The sequence below is a fragment of the Haliotis asinina genome, chromosome 5 (genome assembly GCF_037392515.1).
Source record: "Haliotis asinina isolate JCU_RB_2024 chromosome 5, JCU_Hal_asi_v2, whole genome shotgun sequence".
In the NCBI taxonomy this organism is placed as follows: Eukaryota; Metazoa; Mollusca; class Gastropoda; order Lepetellida; family Haliotidae; genus Haliotis; species Haliotis asinina.
The window spans coordinates 7,000,649-7,018,723 of record NC_090284.1 but is presented as its reverse complement, the minus strand read 5'-3'; the positions used below and the strand labels follow the sequence as shown (position 1 = coordinate 7,018,723).

Genomic DNA, 18,075 nt, shown 5'->3' with positions numbered 1-18,075 from the left:
TTCCATATCTGTTTACCAACTGAGTGCGTCATAAATGTGTCATAAATATGAAACGATCTACTTCCTGGGATGGGAAAATCAGGAACATATTAATAATATTTATTATCAAAACTCTTCATAGCTTAATCGGCAGATAAGTTGCCTTAGCCATATCTACCCATGACGATCCGGGTAGAAAAGGCCTTCAGCAGGCCATATTCTTGCCATAAAAGGCGACTCAGTTTGTCGTAAGAGGCGACTAACGGGATCGGGTGGTCAGGCTCGCTGACTTGGTTGACACATGTGATTGGCTCCAAATTGCGCAGATCGATGCTCATGCTGTTGATCACCGGATTGCCTGGCCCAGATTATTTACAGACCGCCGCCATATAGCTGGAATAATGCGGCGTAAATATAAACTCACTCACTCATTTAGCAATCATATATCTTACTGTACTGTATGTAGTTATGAGTTGTGCGTTGAATGTGTACTGTATATGATAACGCTCATTCGAGTATTGACTTTCCAGTAGGTAGATAACCACTGAGAGTCTATTCGGACGTGAATGTACATAGTGTAGAGGGAACAAACTGTTATTTGCCAAGAGCTAACAGGCCGTTGAATAATACCGGGGCCTCGTTTCACAAAGCAGCCCATACTGAGAATAACCTTAACTCCCATTCTTTATCATTGCACTTAATTTATCTTAGTGACTTAAAGCTTACGATCACCTTAGTGCTTTGTGAAAGGAGACCCGGGCTAGAGCTGTTCCTCCTCTTAATAAAGATACGTATCATGCAAAAGCGCTGATGCCTAGCGATAATCGTTTATATATATTAACAGGGAAATGAATGTGTGCGTGTGCGTGCGCGTGCGCGCGTGTGTGTGTGTCCGCTTACTGTCCGGGATTTCTGACACAATATAAACATAAAGGATCAAACATGAAAATTCAGCGATGCACGCCCACCTACAAGTTACCACGTGACCACCTGCAAAAGAACCCATCCTTCTCTTACTTCCCATCGGAATTCAAACTACAATGTACATCGCTCAGAATGGGAGCACTTCATGTGTCCTCGGTTGCCTTTGAGTACGAATAGAAGTGATTTGGACCAACTTTGATTGGAACAGCTTTTGCAAGATTAACCCGAGATGACGCACGAATACAAGATAGTATCTTGCATTGCCCTAGGAGATGAGTTCACAACTTGAATACTGGCAAACCGTCGCCGATCGGCCCGCGGCAAATGTCCATGTATGCTGCGGGCGAATGTAGGTATAAATACACTTATACAGTGACTGCTTTACCACTCCCTGTAGGGTTTTTTAAGGAAAACCAGTCCTCATTAAACATCAATTAAAGGAGGGTGGGTTTGAATGGGGCTCAGATGTGAAACTGAGATTTTTGATTCAGTGGAAATGTGGCGGTTAGGTTTGACGTAGTGTGAAAAAATAATATAATTTTTGTGATAACATATTTGATGAAACCGACCGACATGTTTACGAACCCGATGTTTAATATGGTCAAATCTGTATTGATATTTATTTATTTTTTTATTTTTTTATTTATTTATTTATTTATTTATTTATTTATTTATTTATTTATAAACTGCGCGTCTCTCGAGACCTGAGTAAAGGTCATTCGGTGTAAAATATAAAAGTGACTTCTACTGCAAAAATACCTCTGCACGATTTTAAACCAACAGACACTAATACATACGTTAATTGCATTTTCATGTAGTAAAGAAACCGATTGAACCAAACATGGTTGTTAATGGAATATCTATGACGTTATTTCAAATATCCGCAAGATGATGAAACTGCAGATACGTGCAGATAGGCTACATGTCACTTCCAGCTGTCAATCAGTCGGTCTAGGATGTATGGATCTGACAGCGCGGGAAAATCTATACCCCTAGCAACACGTGTGGAAAGACAAATAGGAATGTTTGTGTTGGAAGTATGCGTGACGTCATTTCTGTCAAAAACCAATAAACGACATCCGAGTGGAAGTGTGTACACTAGAACCTGTGACACCTGCATTCACTAAAGTCATATATAGACTTATAAAGGGGGCAGGTAGATGACTTCGGATGTCTATTTCAGTGACCGTCGGGTGAAATTCGCAAATATATAAGCATTTTAACACTCTAAAGTAAGATTTATACATTTGAATGATTTACAATTTTTCTTTTATGAACTGGGCTCTGAGCCTGAACTCCCCTTTCTCTCCTTAGCCCCGCTCGTCAGAGTTAGATTGCGGTATAAACTATCAAGATTCTCATTTGCGAAAACATTCTAGTGAAATATTGTACTAAAACCTTGCATTTAATCATTCGATGTCATCGTAATAACTCTGCAAACTGTAATGATGTGTCTCATAAGAAAATTTATTTCAATTGTCATTACTCAATGCCAGCTGCAACGGTGAGATTACGTTAAGCTATTAGGAACATTTATATGTTATTCCCCAAACACCCACCGAGGCCTTCCTCTCTAGGGCTGCCACAGCCACACGATTAATGAATTCACGTCAGGGTTTGTTTGCCAATCACCGCAAGAACACCTAACATGCCTTACAAGAAATTCTTCAATCCCCCTCAAAGCCTCTGTGTTGACTATCCTGATTTAACGCTGGCGATGAGGCCACAACGTAACCACTGTCACGCCAACGCCGTGGTGATTGTCATCACCGCATACTACTTGTACGTATGTTCAATCAACGCAGTTATGTCCGTGCATTTATCACCCGAAGATGGTTTGATGGGATGTATTCATGGATGGATAGACGATATGTTTTTGTCAGCTATAAACACTGACTGATCATAACAAGCAGTTACAGACGTTGATGTTGTAGAATCAGGAATCAATATGTGGATCACCACAGAACAAGGTGCTGTGACCGAATGACGACGTCATTGTATCTACAACCTGCATTGTTCCCTCCCACTCATGTTTAGTCATAAATCTGCTACCACAAATACTGATAACGTCATGTTGAAGCTTATACGGTGCATAAAGAGAGCATATAAACTGATATAAAGATAAAGAGTTTTAAGCTTGCGTTTCGAAATTACGTATACTTTTAGCAAAGAAATAGTGACAGGAAATTCATTTGGACTTTTAATCACTTTTAATATTTCTAAGGAGAAGTCCACGACAAACCCACGCTATAACTATCTGCAGCCACCTAGAAGTCCAACTTAAAATAATCCAAATAAAAAAAAGCCCCCTTGCCCCACCCACTCTGCCACAACTTCACACACACAAGCATCAACACAGACACTATGCTTAATCTCAATTAAGTCTTTTGCTAATTATCTCCAGTCTACCGAATTTATTATGGTGGCTTTTCTTCATTTCGACGCATTAATAATATTACTAACATATGTTGTAGGTTGTTTCGGTTCTCGGAGTGATTGCAGATTGCAGGTCCTGGCAGTTGGCAGTGTTGCTGTAATTTGAACGGTTGTTGGAATTGATGATGGAGTTGATGCGGTTGCCAGAGTTGTTGCAGTTGCCTGAGATGTTGCCTGCGATGTTGCAGTTGCCTGAGTTGTTGCAGTTGCTTGAGCTGTTGAAGCTGGCTAAGCAGTTGAAGTTGCCTGTGCTGTTGCAGTTGCTGGCGTTGTCTGAAATGTTCGCTTGAAAGGACGTCTCCTATTCATTTGTGCAGCGCCCGACTTCATATACCTTTGGCTCTAAATCGTTTCTGTCCTTTGAAGTCGCCCACTTCTCATCGAAGCGAAAATATCCAAAACCAATCCTTCACAGTCCTTTGATCAATACATATGTGGTCACAACTAGCACGGGGTGCTAAGCGTTATGTTTATGCTTTACTTATTTACAAGGTAAGCATTGCCAGCTAGAGCCGATTGCCCAGGGGCATTTCTACCGGGAACTGGAGAGCTCACTGACAGATTTGTACATGTTTCCGATATGTTTGGCATCCTCCAATGGCTCCTCCTCAGACGGAATGACGTGCAACTGGGCGGCGGTTTTATTTTTTCACGAGATGATTCGGGTTTTTTTCTTGTAAGCATCGATAATTGCCGCTTTCCATGATGTACAAATCGATAGGTTCCTCTGATCATATCCCCACACTAGATAGTGAGAAGTAGCCTAGAGCAATTGAGTTTGCGTCACAAGTTTGAGTGTTTCAATTAGGTTTGGTCCGACCTCTTCTCTCCCAAGCATTCGTAACCTGGCTCTCATCTGCCAGGCTATGTCAAATCAGGGGCATATTTCCTTTGCATGGAATGAGCTGATAACATTAGAAGCGACATCTACACGCAATACAAAGCCGCTGGTTATATAGAATAGTAGAGGGGAACATAGCTTGGCAGCATCGTCACCAGATCGAAATTACGTAGGCTTGTAGGAATAGGTCCTTGTATGAGTTTGGACGTTTACAATAAACGATGATTTACAGACTAGATCGTAAGTATAAATTCACGAGTTCAAATGCGTCGTCACCATTGTTTAAGCCCAAGGAAGCTGAGATGTCATGAAACATACTCGCGTAACAAGTGATCATTCAATGCAATTGCCACGGTGTCACAATAATATTACACATCGTCATTACGTGTTCAAGACTCATCCATCTTTAATCACCTTACCTCACCTGTAGAGACACCTTACGTTACCTGACCTCACCTGTATTGAAACATTACATCACCCAACCTCATCGATATAGCCATCCAACATCACCTGACCTCAACTGTATAGACACCCTACGTAACACGACCTCACCTGTATTGCCACCCTACATCACCTGTATTGGAACCCCACATCATCCCATCTTACCGAAATTACCACCTACATCACCCGATAACACCTGCATTGCCACTCAGATCACCCGATCTCACATGCATTGCCACCTACACCACTCAACATTACCTGTGTTGCCACCTTACATCACCTGTCCTCGCCTGTATTGCCACCCTACACCACCCAACATTACCTGTGTTGCCACCTACAACGCCCGACATTACCTGTGTTGCAACCTTACATCACCCGTCCTCATCGATACTGCCACCCTACAATACCCGACCTCACCTATGTTGCCACCCTAGTTCACCCGACCTCACCTTTCTTGCCACCTTACATCACCCGACATCACCTGTATAACCACCCTACACCACCCTTTCTTACCAGTGTTGCCACCTTAGATCACTCGTTCCCACCTGTACTGCCACCTTACACCACCCAAACTCACCTGTGTGGCCACCCTACATCACCCGACCACATCTGTGCTGCCACCCTACATCACCCGACCCCATCTGTATTGCCCCTACATCACCCAACCTTACCTGTATTGCCACCCTGCATCACCTGACCTTACCGTTATTGCCACCCTACACCACGTGACCGAGTCCGAATACTCTACAGGTTTGCCATCCTACACAGTTAAATAACTAAATATCCCCCAATCCCCACTAAAACATGCTTTTTCCCCACTCCACAACATAATACCGTCTGAAAACTCGAAACGACGACCCAGATCCAGTTGACTAAGTCACATTCAGTGTCAAAACAACATCAGACTTCAAATTCGATCCTGAGTATTATTGTTGATCAGGTAACTGGCATCAATCAGTCCTGACCGACTGCATGTATACCCTATATGGGAAGTGTTTACAGTCGCCAACAATAGCATCCCTGGCCCCTCCATAAAGCTCTGATCGATACAGAGGAAAAACACGATCCTGTCAGTGTGCCTACATCGTGCTGTCCGCGCTGTCTGGCCAGGATACAGGGCCACACATTACCTCGAAGCATAGAGTCGACCTAAATAACGCATCGCCAACAAGATTTCAACCGAGATACTGGTTAACCTTGAATCCTATTGATCTGTTTGGAGTTCCAAGGTTTACACTAGCAACATGGTAAGATGCGATGCCGGTCGTGGCACTCACCCAATTTTAACCAGAACGTTGTTTTCGTTGAGACGCTAATCTAGCTGTGCTGGAATAATTGATCAGCAGCTTTGAAAAATGAAATAATTATGTCGACAATACCCCATACAGAAGTCTGGCTAACGCAAGTACTTCGATCTGAACAGTGAGACTATCTATGCACGATCTCTGAAAAGTGACACCTCCAGAGAACGTACCCTGTCAATCCGATCACCTTTCACCAGGTTCACTATTCTTAGATATTTGAAGCAATTATACTACGTGCCCATTGGTGTTGAGGAAGTCTTTAAGCTGTCCGTGTGACACCGATACACATCACACATCACTACTTGTTGTTGCGCTGCCTGGAGCTTGGTCTTGACGGGATGAAACAGCAGTGATCGGCGTGGAGTATATTGTATTTGAGTAGGGTATCCCTGTTAAACTGCGTCATGGTATCTCAGTAGGCTGGTACTGTAGATCTGCATAACTTCAAACAAGTACACACGGCACGACGAACGCATGCACGAATACACATATTTTACATGAGCGTGCAGACACACACTTACGCATACACACGCACGCATGCATGCACGCATACACTCACACAAATATGCATCATTGTTTTGTCTTGGTTACGGCGTCAAACGTTTAAAAGTCCAACGTCAGGGAATGCCAGTATCTCATCAAGTACAACAGATGCAACCATTGGTCCTCACCATGTTCCTGTAATGCACGCAGTAAGTTCCTAACAAACAACAATATCCAGTCACATGGAGTTCAGCCTCTACCTAACTGACAGTTCAAGTCCCTCCGGTACTTTTACTGTAATGACAGGCCTCCCGGGCCAGATAAAGAGGTTTTTCGGATCAAGGCGATAAATTTTACATAGCCTTCACCCAGGAGTAGGCTCTGTCGTGTGTTAGATGAAGGAGCAGCGTTTCACACGCATCCCAGAGCACACCCTGGGTCTAGATTCAATAACACTCTGACGTGAGGACAGTATCAACCCCCAAGACACAGGACAATACCAACCTGCACAACACGGGAGGACAATACCAACCCGCAAGACGCGAAAGGAGAGAACTAACCTGCACAACATAGAAGGACAGTACCAACCTGGACAACAAGGTGTGTGTGTGTGTGTGCGTGCGTGCGTGCGTGCGTGCGTGCGTGTGTGTGTGTGTGCCAACATACAACAAGGGAGGACAGTACCAACATACAACAAGGGAGGGCAGTACCAACATACAACAAGGGAGGGCAGTACCAACCTGGACAACAAGGCGCGACAGTACCAACATTAGTTACCCCCGTGAAGCTAGATTTGAGTAAGTTGGACTTTACACCGCTTTTATAAATATACCAGCAGCATCAGTATGTTGGGACACCAGAACCGGGCTTCTAGGAAATATGTAGGGAATTGAACCCGAGCGAACACTTTAGCCACTTGGCTACCACACTACCCTTGAGATGTTCGATGTGAGCAACTGCATACAGGGACAATACTAAAACTAGTCAATAGATTTGATAAGAGGGGGTCTAACAAGTAATCTACTCAAAATGCTTGCTTTTTCAAACATATTATCATGTTATAATATTGACGTTGACAACAACATTAAATTCATAACTCCATAAGTTTAATCTTTACAAACTAATTAGATGTGGGTGATATACATATCACATTTGGTTACGAAAGCTCCCTTTAATATATGTCTCATAAAAGCTATTATCATTATTCTATACATAAACGTCGACTTACGCAAGGTCCCAGTGTAATGAGTGAGACACGTTTCACCTTCAACAGCTACTGGCTATCACTAGGGGCTCAAGGTGACAGCTCGGGACGATACCTGTCCTGCAGGTGCAATATATTGATACTGATTCCCGAGCGCTATTACGTCCAGTGTCACGGCGTGAAATGACGTCACAAACATAAACGAGGACTTACAGTTATAACAAAAAGACCAGAAATGGCGATTCAATAGTGATGCATATGATACATGTATGTATGTATACATGTATGGGCTTGTAATTTGAAGTGTTCTGTTTCAAGAGTGAGTATGGTTTTAAGCCGCTTTTAGTAATATTCCTACAACATGACGGCGGAAATGGACTTAACATATTGTACCAATGTGGTGTGTTTCAAGAGTGCAACAACGTTTCTAATGTCCTTCAAGTAAAGTCCAATTTTTACGAGTAAAACCTTTTCACCCTGCAGATCATTTTAAAATGTCTCTTACTCCTAATTACAATATGTTTACAATGTGAAAATACATAACTTGGTTGGTCAGACATTTTACGAAGACCACGAGTTGGTTATTGCTGCGCAGGACTTGACAAGCCTTGAGAGACCAAGATACGGCCTACAAGGCAGGGGTAAATCACATAGACCAGAGATGGAATAATGTATTGGGCTGTAAACTGTCAACGTACCCTTGTAGTTCCCCTTGGTCCGATGGGCCTACCATTAAAGTCAGCTTTCTAATAGAGTAGCTCAAAATCTCAGAGTCACAAATCTTTAATCTTCAGGTTTCACACTTTGCAAACCTGCAGTATATACCCACCTCCCCAATGAATGTTGTTTTGCTATGTCATGGTTTGCTAATGTTTGTTCGGCAATATTCTACTACCATCGCCAAGCATTTATCATTGAAACAGTTAATGACAGCAATATGGGAAATAGTTTTCACATTTTGCTACGCTGTCGAGCTCATTGTGCCTGAAAGTTACTACCCAACAAAATAATTCACTAGTCCGAAATTTGAGTGTAGACACAGGGTTCATCACTAAGCTGCTAGCATGCTGAACATCTTCATCAGGCCATAGTCATGCCTGAATTAAATATGCATTACAACTTAAAGAGTCGGTAAGAGTGATATATTTGCAAATGAACCATGGAAATTCACTAGCAAGTCGGGCCAGTGACTGAAAATTTTTGGACAGACAGGATTTTTACTCGACTCGGGCTAACGGACCAGTGGCTTTTTTGCACACTGAATGGCGGAGATAATACTGACAGTGCATTTAGAAACTACGGTACAGTTGTAGTAGAGATGCCAACTGCAACTGCTGCGGTTACTGTGACATCACCTGGACGGTGGAGTCAGCAACTACTTACAAACAGCAGTCCCGCTGATGAAGCACCTGCTCTCAAACAAAAGAGTCTTGTCAGCACTATTGATTCCTCCCAGACAACCAAATACATAAATCACCCTGATCACTGACAGACTACAGGGCCACTAGGAGCATTACAAATACTGAATGGTTCATTGTTTACCGCCACAGAATGCAGAATATACTGCTAGCTATCGTTAAATTACATTACCGTCTTTACACAGTAGAGACACCCAACTCCAACAGTCTACAAGGTAGTCTGCACACAGTACAATATATATTACCAACTTTCTATAGATTAATGGATGGATGGAAGAATGGATACAATCATGTATCTCTACACAGTACACCCATGACATCTAATCCTCGTCTCAATTGAGCACACAGGTATGTTTCGGGAAATATATTTGATTCACTTGTATCATTTGAACCCTTAATTAACCACGGGCAAGTTTCGGAAAATAAATATGGAATTGAATAAAGCCACACTATGTTACACGTCAATGTACGGAACATAACAATAATCATGAATCTCCAATATTAATCAGTTTGGGGAGGGAACACATGGAAAAGTACATAGAGCTCTCCTTTTTTACAAAATAGCTTCAGTCTTCTCATTTTACGGATATGAAACCGACACCTTTACTTTACGAGATTGTAATGAATGACATCGATGTAGAACAACATACCTGTTGTTGCAGAAGAGACGTCGTTGATGAGAAATCGATGTCTAATAAATGCTAACGATTCCTTTTGAAAGTGTTTAAAAAGTCTGTCAGCGGATCTGTAATGAAAGGCTGGCAGTTGGAGACTTAATGTTCATACTTTAAAAATAAAGACTTTTCCTAAACCGTTGTCATGGTGATAAAGTGTACTTCATCTTCAGTGTGGTATCACATCAGGTAGTACAGCAGTGGGAAACGTAGTCATGGTCGCCGATGGGTAGTTCATATGTAATTTGCCACATATTGAATACCGAGAACTCGGCTGATATTTCACGTGTGATGTTGTAGTTCAGAGTGACATTTGAGCTGTACATATGTCGCTGCTTTTGATTCAGTCTATGAAGTTTTATTATGACACATCACATATCAAATGCCATGGGGATGGTGTGATAGAATATGTAACAAGTTGTTAGCGTTACTGTCTTATAGATATGTCTCCTACATTCACATTTATCTTGAACGTTTCTTAGCAATTAACTATCAATGTTTATGTAAGACTGTGATAATATATCAAGCATGTGTTTTTCCAACTGTTTTTAAGTAACATGGCGAGGGCATTAACAATAAACACGTAAGGCTTAATCGCCCCACTACGTTATATGTTTCCATGGCATTTCTAAAATGTGACTAAAGGCATTGTCGTTGACGTCTTAAGACTGTCGACGGTGCAGATGGGTGAAATCAGATATCCATTTTGACACCAAAGTAGGTTATTGTACCTGGTGCCCCTCTGTATACATACGAGTATATCTGACAGCTGAATGCAAGAACGTGTGTATTTGACAGCTGAATAGAGGTCCACGTATATCTGACAGCTGAATAGAGGTCCACGTATATCTGACAGTTGAATAGAGGTCCACGTATATCTGACAGCTGAATACAGGAACGTGTGTATCTGACAATTAAATAGAGGCACGTGACAGCTGAATAGAGGAAAAACTATATCTGACAGCTGAAGAGGGTCCCATGCATATATCTGACAGCCGAATAGAGGCCCCTGTAAATCTGACAATTGAATAGAGGCACTTGTATTACTGACAGCTGAATAGAAGAACATATATATCTGACAAGTGAATAGAAGAACATAGATATCTGAAAGGTGAATACATCATGTATAGCTGAAAGTTGAATAGGGGCCCATGTATAACTGACAGCTGACTAGGGGAACATATGTATACCTGACTCAGGAACAAGTATACCTGACTTAGGAACAAGTATACCTGGCAATAGAATAGAAGAACATGTATATCTGACAAATGAAAACAAGAATATGTTTATCTGACAGCTGAATATATACGTATATATGGTCGCGGAATAGAGGATCGTGTACATCCGACAGCTAAATAAATTTACACACACATATTTGAGGGCAGAAACGATGGTGAAATTAACACGTTGATATGACAGCACATTTTGTAAATAGACAACCGTCTTCATGCACAAAATATACTTTGAACGTGCTCACGGTGATCTTTGTCCACTTACGCTCATGTGCCATATTAAAGTTCAGAAAATGACCGGTGTGATTCTTCCCAGTAGCAGCTGGTTCTTTTAAATGAAAATATATTTCATCTTGGCAATAGTTATAGAGTTTCAAGCTTTAGGGGGTACACATTTCACTTAACATCTGTTACATTTTGTAGACAAATGACAGTAAACTCTCAGGTACTTTGTATGACGTCTGCTCAAAGTGCCATGGCACCTAGAGGGAAAGATCATACAGTCTATCAGATAAGGCTCACATGAAGTTTTAATTCAGAAGGCAAGAGTGGAAGTGAAATTGTAAAATAACTGTAATCAATAGGTTTACTGTATGCAAATTCCTGAAGACGTATTTTCAAGGAGGAAATACAGAAAATCATCAGAAGTGGCAGGAGAAGAAAATGAACTGACAGAGTTACTAGGGCTATATATTTCAAGAGGACAACTGTCCTGTCCATGGTTCTAGACAGACAATTCAGTTTAAACGTATGAATGACACTCAGACAATGGATTGGCCTCCTCAGTCCTCAGAGTGTAATATCATTGAAAATGTATAGAGAACTCTGAACATCAGGTTACAAAGACAGCTACATGGAAAATAAACCAGGCAGGATCGGTTAGATCACGTTCAAGGTATCTGGACATCACATACTCACTGTATGCTACTCTGCCTTAGCGAATGAGGGCTGTACTTGCAGTAAATGGCGGGATTACTAAATACTGAAAATATCAGGCAAGTGACTTAAGGCATTATTTTGAAATCAGACTTTATTTACATCCCATCATAGAAGGTGTAAATTACATGGCGGCCGTTTTGTGAACTTTAATAAGTCTTATAGCAAAGCAGATCCATTTCATAATCTTTTTGCAGCAGATGCTGCCTCGGTCTGCATGACTGTATTGATCAGTCTCTGATACACCAAAAAGCTCTATCAGACTCGGCAACTCCCTCTCCCCTGCCATCCCTTCCCCAATACCCCCTCCGTTGGCTTCACTCCCGCCCTTCCAATCACCGGAGCGGCCTGGTTAGGATTTCTCATACTCGAGGGAGAAGTCGGTCAGGATTTCCTTGATATCGAGCTAATGAAAACTCGATCAAAGTATGTTCTTGACCGCAAATGAACAGACTTCATTGATTCTGTCACGCTGCAAGAGAACTTCACAATGTTGCTGCAGCCATTTCATGTTACCAATTCCAGACTTCAGTAGCGCTTGCTGTCTTGCTTTCTGTGTTTAATGATGCAACCTTGAAAATTTGGTAGCATAAGCGAGCTGGTCACAAACCAGCTGTATGCCATTGACTATGGTAGTCTGGACTCAAACATTAGTGGATAATTGGGACCGAATTTTGAAGAGGTCTCTTTACCCTCTCACATAATGGGCTACTGGTCGCATTGGGACTGATATATGCTTTTTGAGCATCTAAGATTATCGTCGACACTGAAGAACTTCTTTCATCAGTCGGAATAAATATCTAATTGGACCTAATTGATAAACTCCATGATGCTAGAATCTATTTATCTGCAATAGAGGGGCGCTTGGAGTAGCCTAGTGTTTAAAGCTTTTCACTCGACATGCCGAAGACCCGGGTTCGATTTCACACGTGGGTACAATGTGTGGAGCCCATTTCTGGTGTACCTCGCCGTGATATTACTGAAACATTGCTAAAAGTGGCGTAAAACTCAATTCACTCACTCGCTTATCTTAGATGTCTGGTTGTAAGGTACAGTCGGTCAAGCTTCAGCAAACTACCCATCGCGTAATAACGTTCTGAGAAATGGCAAGCACGTGGTAGCATTGTGCGCATGTAAGACGGGTAGAGCAACTCGTTTTATGGATTGAAGATGTTCGTGGAAAGTGAAGCAGGTTCTAGACGTGATCCACTTTAACGATACCCACAAACACGTGTTGTTCACTAGAAACACAAACCAGATGTGAATCTGGGATTCGAAAGTGTTATGCAACTTTACAACGAATTTTAGCGTTCTGGAGGACCATGCCTCCAGTGGTTTGATGCATTATTAAGATGATATGTTATTTATGCAGTAGAATCCTTTCAGTTTTGAATGGCCGGGACATAGCGACAAATACTTACGCTTGATGGGATACATAATATGAATAGACAATTCCCATGCTTAACAGACATCAAATCATACATGCATATTCGCATTAATAGCAAATATTTACTCAGTTTAACAAACAAAATTATTCATTCCAACCCAAGGACACTTTCCTTCATTGACTGAATTACGAAGCGTAATTCAGATCAGGCAACCTCTTTGTCATGATGCTAGGAAAAAGCATTACCGCTAAAAACAGATGACAGCGCAATGGCATGGAAACGAATTAATTTTACACAACATCCTAGAGTGTTTGTCAGCGTCAGTACCAACACGGCTGTCAAGGTCGTAAAGAGATTGCTTGTTCACGTTGTAGTATTTACAACACGTTCTGGTGATGGCCGGATGGAAAGATCAATGATGGAGCAACAGTCAGATACCACACGATGTAGAGGATGCGGATAAGTCTGTTATATCATGCTTCCTGACTAACATCACTAGCCATCCATTGAACTGGCTCTAATCAGCGGTCTTCGTTGCTAATAACAACAGGCTCTCATTCTGATTGAGTTGTACATCTGGAAGCCTTCATCTAGAGGTTCGATATCTAATGAAGAGGTGATGCTTGTACTGCTTGCCGCAATAGGGAATAACGCCTGCCTTGTTATAATGGAGATGTTATACCTACCGTGTTAACAGCAATAAAGGAATAACGCCTCCCTTGTTATACCTTGTAGGTTATACCTACAATGTTTACGACAGTAGGAGAATAATATAAACCATGCCAACAGCAACAGAGGGAATAACATATTCTTCATGACATTGAATAGATCATGCCTACTGCAACAAAAGGAATAACAGCTACAATATGATATCAAAGAGTACATGTCTAGTCCAACAAAGGGAATAGGACCTATACTGTATGACATTATAGTCCAGTCAAGGGAATAATGCCTGCTTTATGACATTCAAGAGTACATGTCTATTCCAATAAAGGGAATAACGCCAACAATATAACATCAAACAGCACAGGTCTGTTCCAGTAAAGGAAATATCACCTACTATATGACACTGAAGAGGTAAAGAAATGATGTCAACCGCTTTAAAGTGAATAATATCATGCTTGCGAGTCAAAGGGGACACCAAATGCCTTACCCCGTCCTTGGATACGAAATCAGCATCCTATGTATTACACGGCATCATAATATCATACATGCATGATTGTCCTATTAACACGCATCGTTGTTGCCAACATCTTAAGTATTATGTCGTATACTTCATATTTCGTTGGTTGATGCCTAAGTCCTATTTAAGTACCGTTCTTTTTATTTAAACTGGTTCTTACTGTACATGATGAATGCAAATATCTATTAACCGTTCTTTTCGTTCTTTATCTGTGCTTATGCTTTTAAAGACATCCGATTATTAAATTCAGCTGACAAGTGGAAACTCCTACCTTGGGCAATACGGTATATATGCCTCAGATTCAGTAGCGAGCATGTTATTCATGAAATTGCGACAATACTGGATATACCTACAGATACAGATACACCTGAGTTCATGTATCTCTGCTGGTCTCACATTTCCCCAGGTCTAGGCCAGGTCTGGTAATCCCCATGTATCTGGCAACTGTCTAACAGCACGGCTCAGACTGAAGCCAAGCTTATACCGGGAAGTAATCACTTTTCTCAAATTATACACATGTACATTATACCCAGTTGTACCTGACTGTATAATTCGTACGTTAGTTTATCTCAAGAACAGTTCTGACGCAAAGCTTTTTAGACATGACGCCCGGGTTCCCTTTTAGATGAATTAATGATTGTGTGTGTGTGTGTGTGTGTGTGTGTGTGTGTGTGTGTTCGTTTTTGACACTGTGTGTGATTGTGTGCATTTGTGATTGTGTATGTATTTGTGATTGTGTGTTTGTGATTGTGTGTGTGTATTTGTGATTGTGTGTTTGTGATTGTGTGTGTGTATTTGTGATTGTGTGTTTGTAATTGTGTGTGTCTATTTGTGATTGTGTGTTTGTGATTGTGTGTGTATTTGTGATAGTGTGTTTGTGATTGTGTATGTATTTGTGATTGTGTGTTTGTAATTGTGTGTGTGTATTTGTGATTGTGTGTTTGTAATTGTGTGTATTTGTGATTGTGTATGTATTTGTGATTGTGTGTTTGTGACTGTGTGTATTTGTGATTGTGTGTTTGTAATTGTGTGTGTGTATTTGTGATTGTGTGTGTGTGTTTGCGATCGTGTTTGTGATCGCATGTGTGCTTGTGCGCGTGCGTGCATGCATGCGTGAGTGCGTGCGTGCGCGCGTGTGTGTGTGTGCAAATCGGCATGTGACTCTCATGTGACATATTTCTACTTTTCTTCTTGACAAAAAAGGTTTGTCAGTCATCACTCAAACTGTCCCGGTTTAAATAATCGGATATGACAATACATGATATCGAGTGTAAGGCAAGTTAATACATAACAGGATTACAGCATACAATCTCACCTTTCCTCCAAAAGGGCAATTTGACGTTGTTTGTTGTTTGGTCTAAGTTACAGATACATATAGGTAAAGTAATTTATTAGCAATTACTTTACTAAAACATTTCTTGGTAATAAAGCATAATTAATAACAGCTGAATCCACATAGGCAGCTCTGTGAAATACAATTCATTGGTGCCTTGTTAGTCATGTTTGATCTCTTGAAACTTCTGAATATAATACTGTTACAACTACATAAGGGACGAGCATCTACACATATTGACTGATACATAAAGCAGCTCGTATATTCTTAGGTCATCGAAAGCGTGTCTGTTATCAACGACGGTTAACGAAATCGACAGGATGTTCTTAAAATACTTCAAAGATGACCAATTTGTGTGTCGACACCTCAATAGTGATCGGTAATGAAATTTACAGATAAACACAAACATCCGTTATAACATAGATAAACATAAACATCCGTTATAACATACTTTAACCGTGATAAATGTTCTTCAAGGAAACCTATACAAACGATTTCATCGGCTTCTCTGTGTATACATACAAGCCAGACTTCGGTGCCATCCGAGGGTTCCTCCGAAACAGGCATGGCAGAACAATAGTGCAGATGGGCGTTTTCCTAACCAAACAAAGGGCCCGTTTTCGTTCCAAGACGTGGATGACTCACGTTGAATAGATGATTCAGAAAAAAAAACTGCATCCATTATAGTGCCAGATCTCATCTCTTTATCTGCACACTTTGCTATTATCCAAACTGCAAGCAATCTGTCATGAAAATACGGTAATCTTAGCACTAACGTTAATCTATGAACAGCGAGAAAGGATACAGGTTCGAGTGAGGCCTCTCAGACAACCTTTTACCGTCGTCAGAGAACAAAAGAAGAGGGGGTGGGTCGAAAAGAAAGCTTATCGGGAACTCCCAATTAATATATTACATCGTTTGTGATTGCTGTCGTAACTCCTACCTTCTGCACGAGTAGTGGCTCCAGGAGATTCGTAGGTCTATCCAAATCCTTGTTCTCGTGAATGCAAGACGTTTAACAACAACGAGAGCTAAAATGAGGTCCGCCACTCGGCTATAAACAGGGTTTAAAAGAGGGGGTTTGTTCATTGCAAGCTCCCCGCGCAATTATTGACGGGAAATATTGATTCAGAAGTAACAATGTTAAGCCCGCCGTGTCAGCGCATTGAGCCAACGTAGCTACACAATCGCATCAGCTGATTACAAATTTCTTTTCATTGGGCACTATCCCTTCATAAACATTCCATTGGGTAACTGTGATAATTTTAGTCATAGTGAGAGCGTTTAGGTTCTGAAAACGTTATTTGAATGCACGCCAATCAACAAATAGTATGTAGGCAATATATCTACAGACACGTACATTGCACGATTAATAATGTAAACATTGGCTAATGAACGAAATATAGAGGACAGTTTGGTCTTTCATGGGTTGAGGTGTTTTTCACTTGTGTTTATCACGATGCCATGCTCAGTATCGAGATGGCGAATGAGTTCAACATAGAAATTTTATCTGTATCTTAATATCATTGAAATGTTGGGCTATTTAACTGAATTAAGTCAATTTCGTTTATCTAATTCATCCGCGCCCAGATGTTGCCTTTGTCAGCATTGTCCATAAGATATTCGCCTGTGATAAAATCTATTGCGAGTCGCGGGTTTACAGGTACAGCCTCTATGCATACATACATGGTCAATAATTTGAAAGCTAGCTTAATGTTAAGCTTATTCAGTATATGCCATAATTCAAAACAATTACAGAAAATATATATAACAGTTTAATAAGTTCCAATACCTGAATGAATTGATGCTAAAAATGAAAATTTATGGGACAGTTATAAACATCCATGAAAAGCACACACAGAGTTCAATCATTCGATTTTAGACATCTTACACTGGCGTTAACACCGAACGTGATGTGGATGTGTGTAGAGTATTCGGAAAGATGACCTACCTCCAGGCAGCAATGTTTACGGTATCAATGTCCACGGGTTACTTGTTTAAGGGTAAGGGGTCTCCACACGCCCCTGTCACGCTTATTTGAGGGGTGACATACATTCGGTGGAGCAGAACGTTGGATGTGTTCGTAGCCTCGAGATCGATATATAACTGATAGAAAGGCGAACGTCTCCTGTACGCTACGTCACTGACAGCTGTGCCGGCGGTAATCGATAGTGCGCACGCGCTCTTATCACACGCATCAAGAGGCTGTTTATCTTGAGGAAATTTAATATGCACCGTTCGTTGCTTATGAAAGGTTTAATCTTTAATATTATTGCGTGTGTAGTGTTGGTGTGCTTTA

General features: G+C 41.2%; 1 protein-coding gene across 1 annotated transcript in view; it reads right to left on the bottom strand.

Annotated features, from left to right (window-relative positions):
- LOC137284257 (uncharacterized) overlaps positions 1-17,855 on the bottom strand; it is a 39,575-nt gene extending 21,720 nt beyond the window's left edge. The window contains exon 1 of the mRNA XM_067816001.1: positions 17,728-17,855. The gene's annotated coding sequence lies outside the window, so the exon portion shown is untranslated. The remainder of the gene's footprint in view (positions 1-17,727) is intronic.
- Positions 17,856-18,075: the final 220 nt, after the last annotated feature.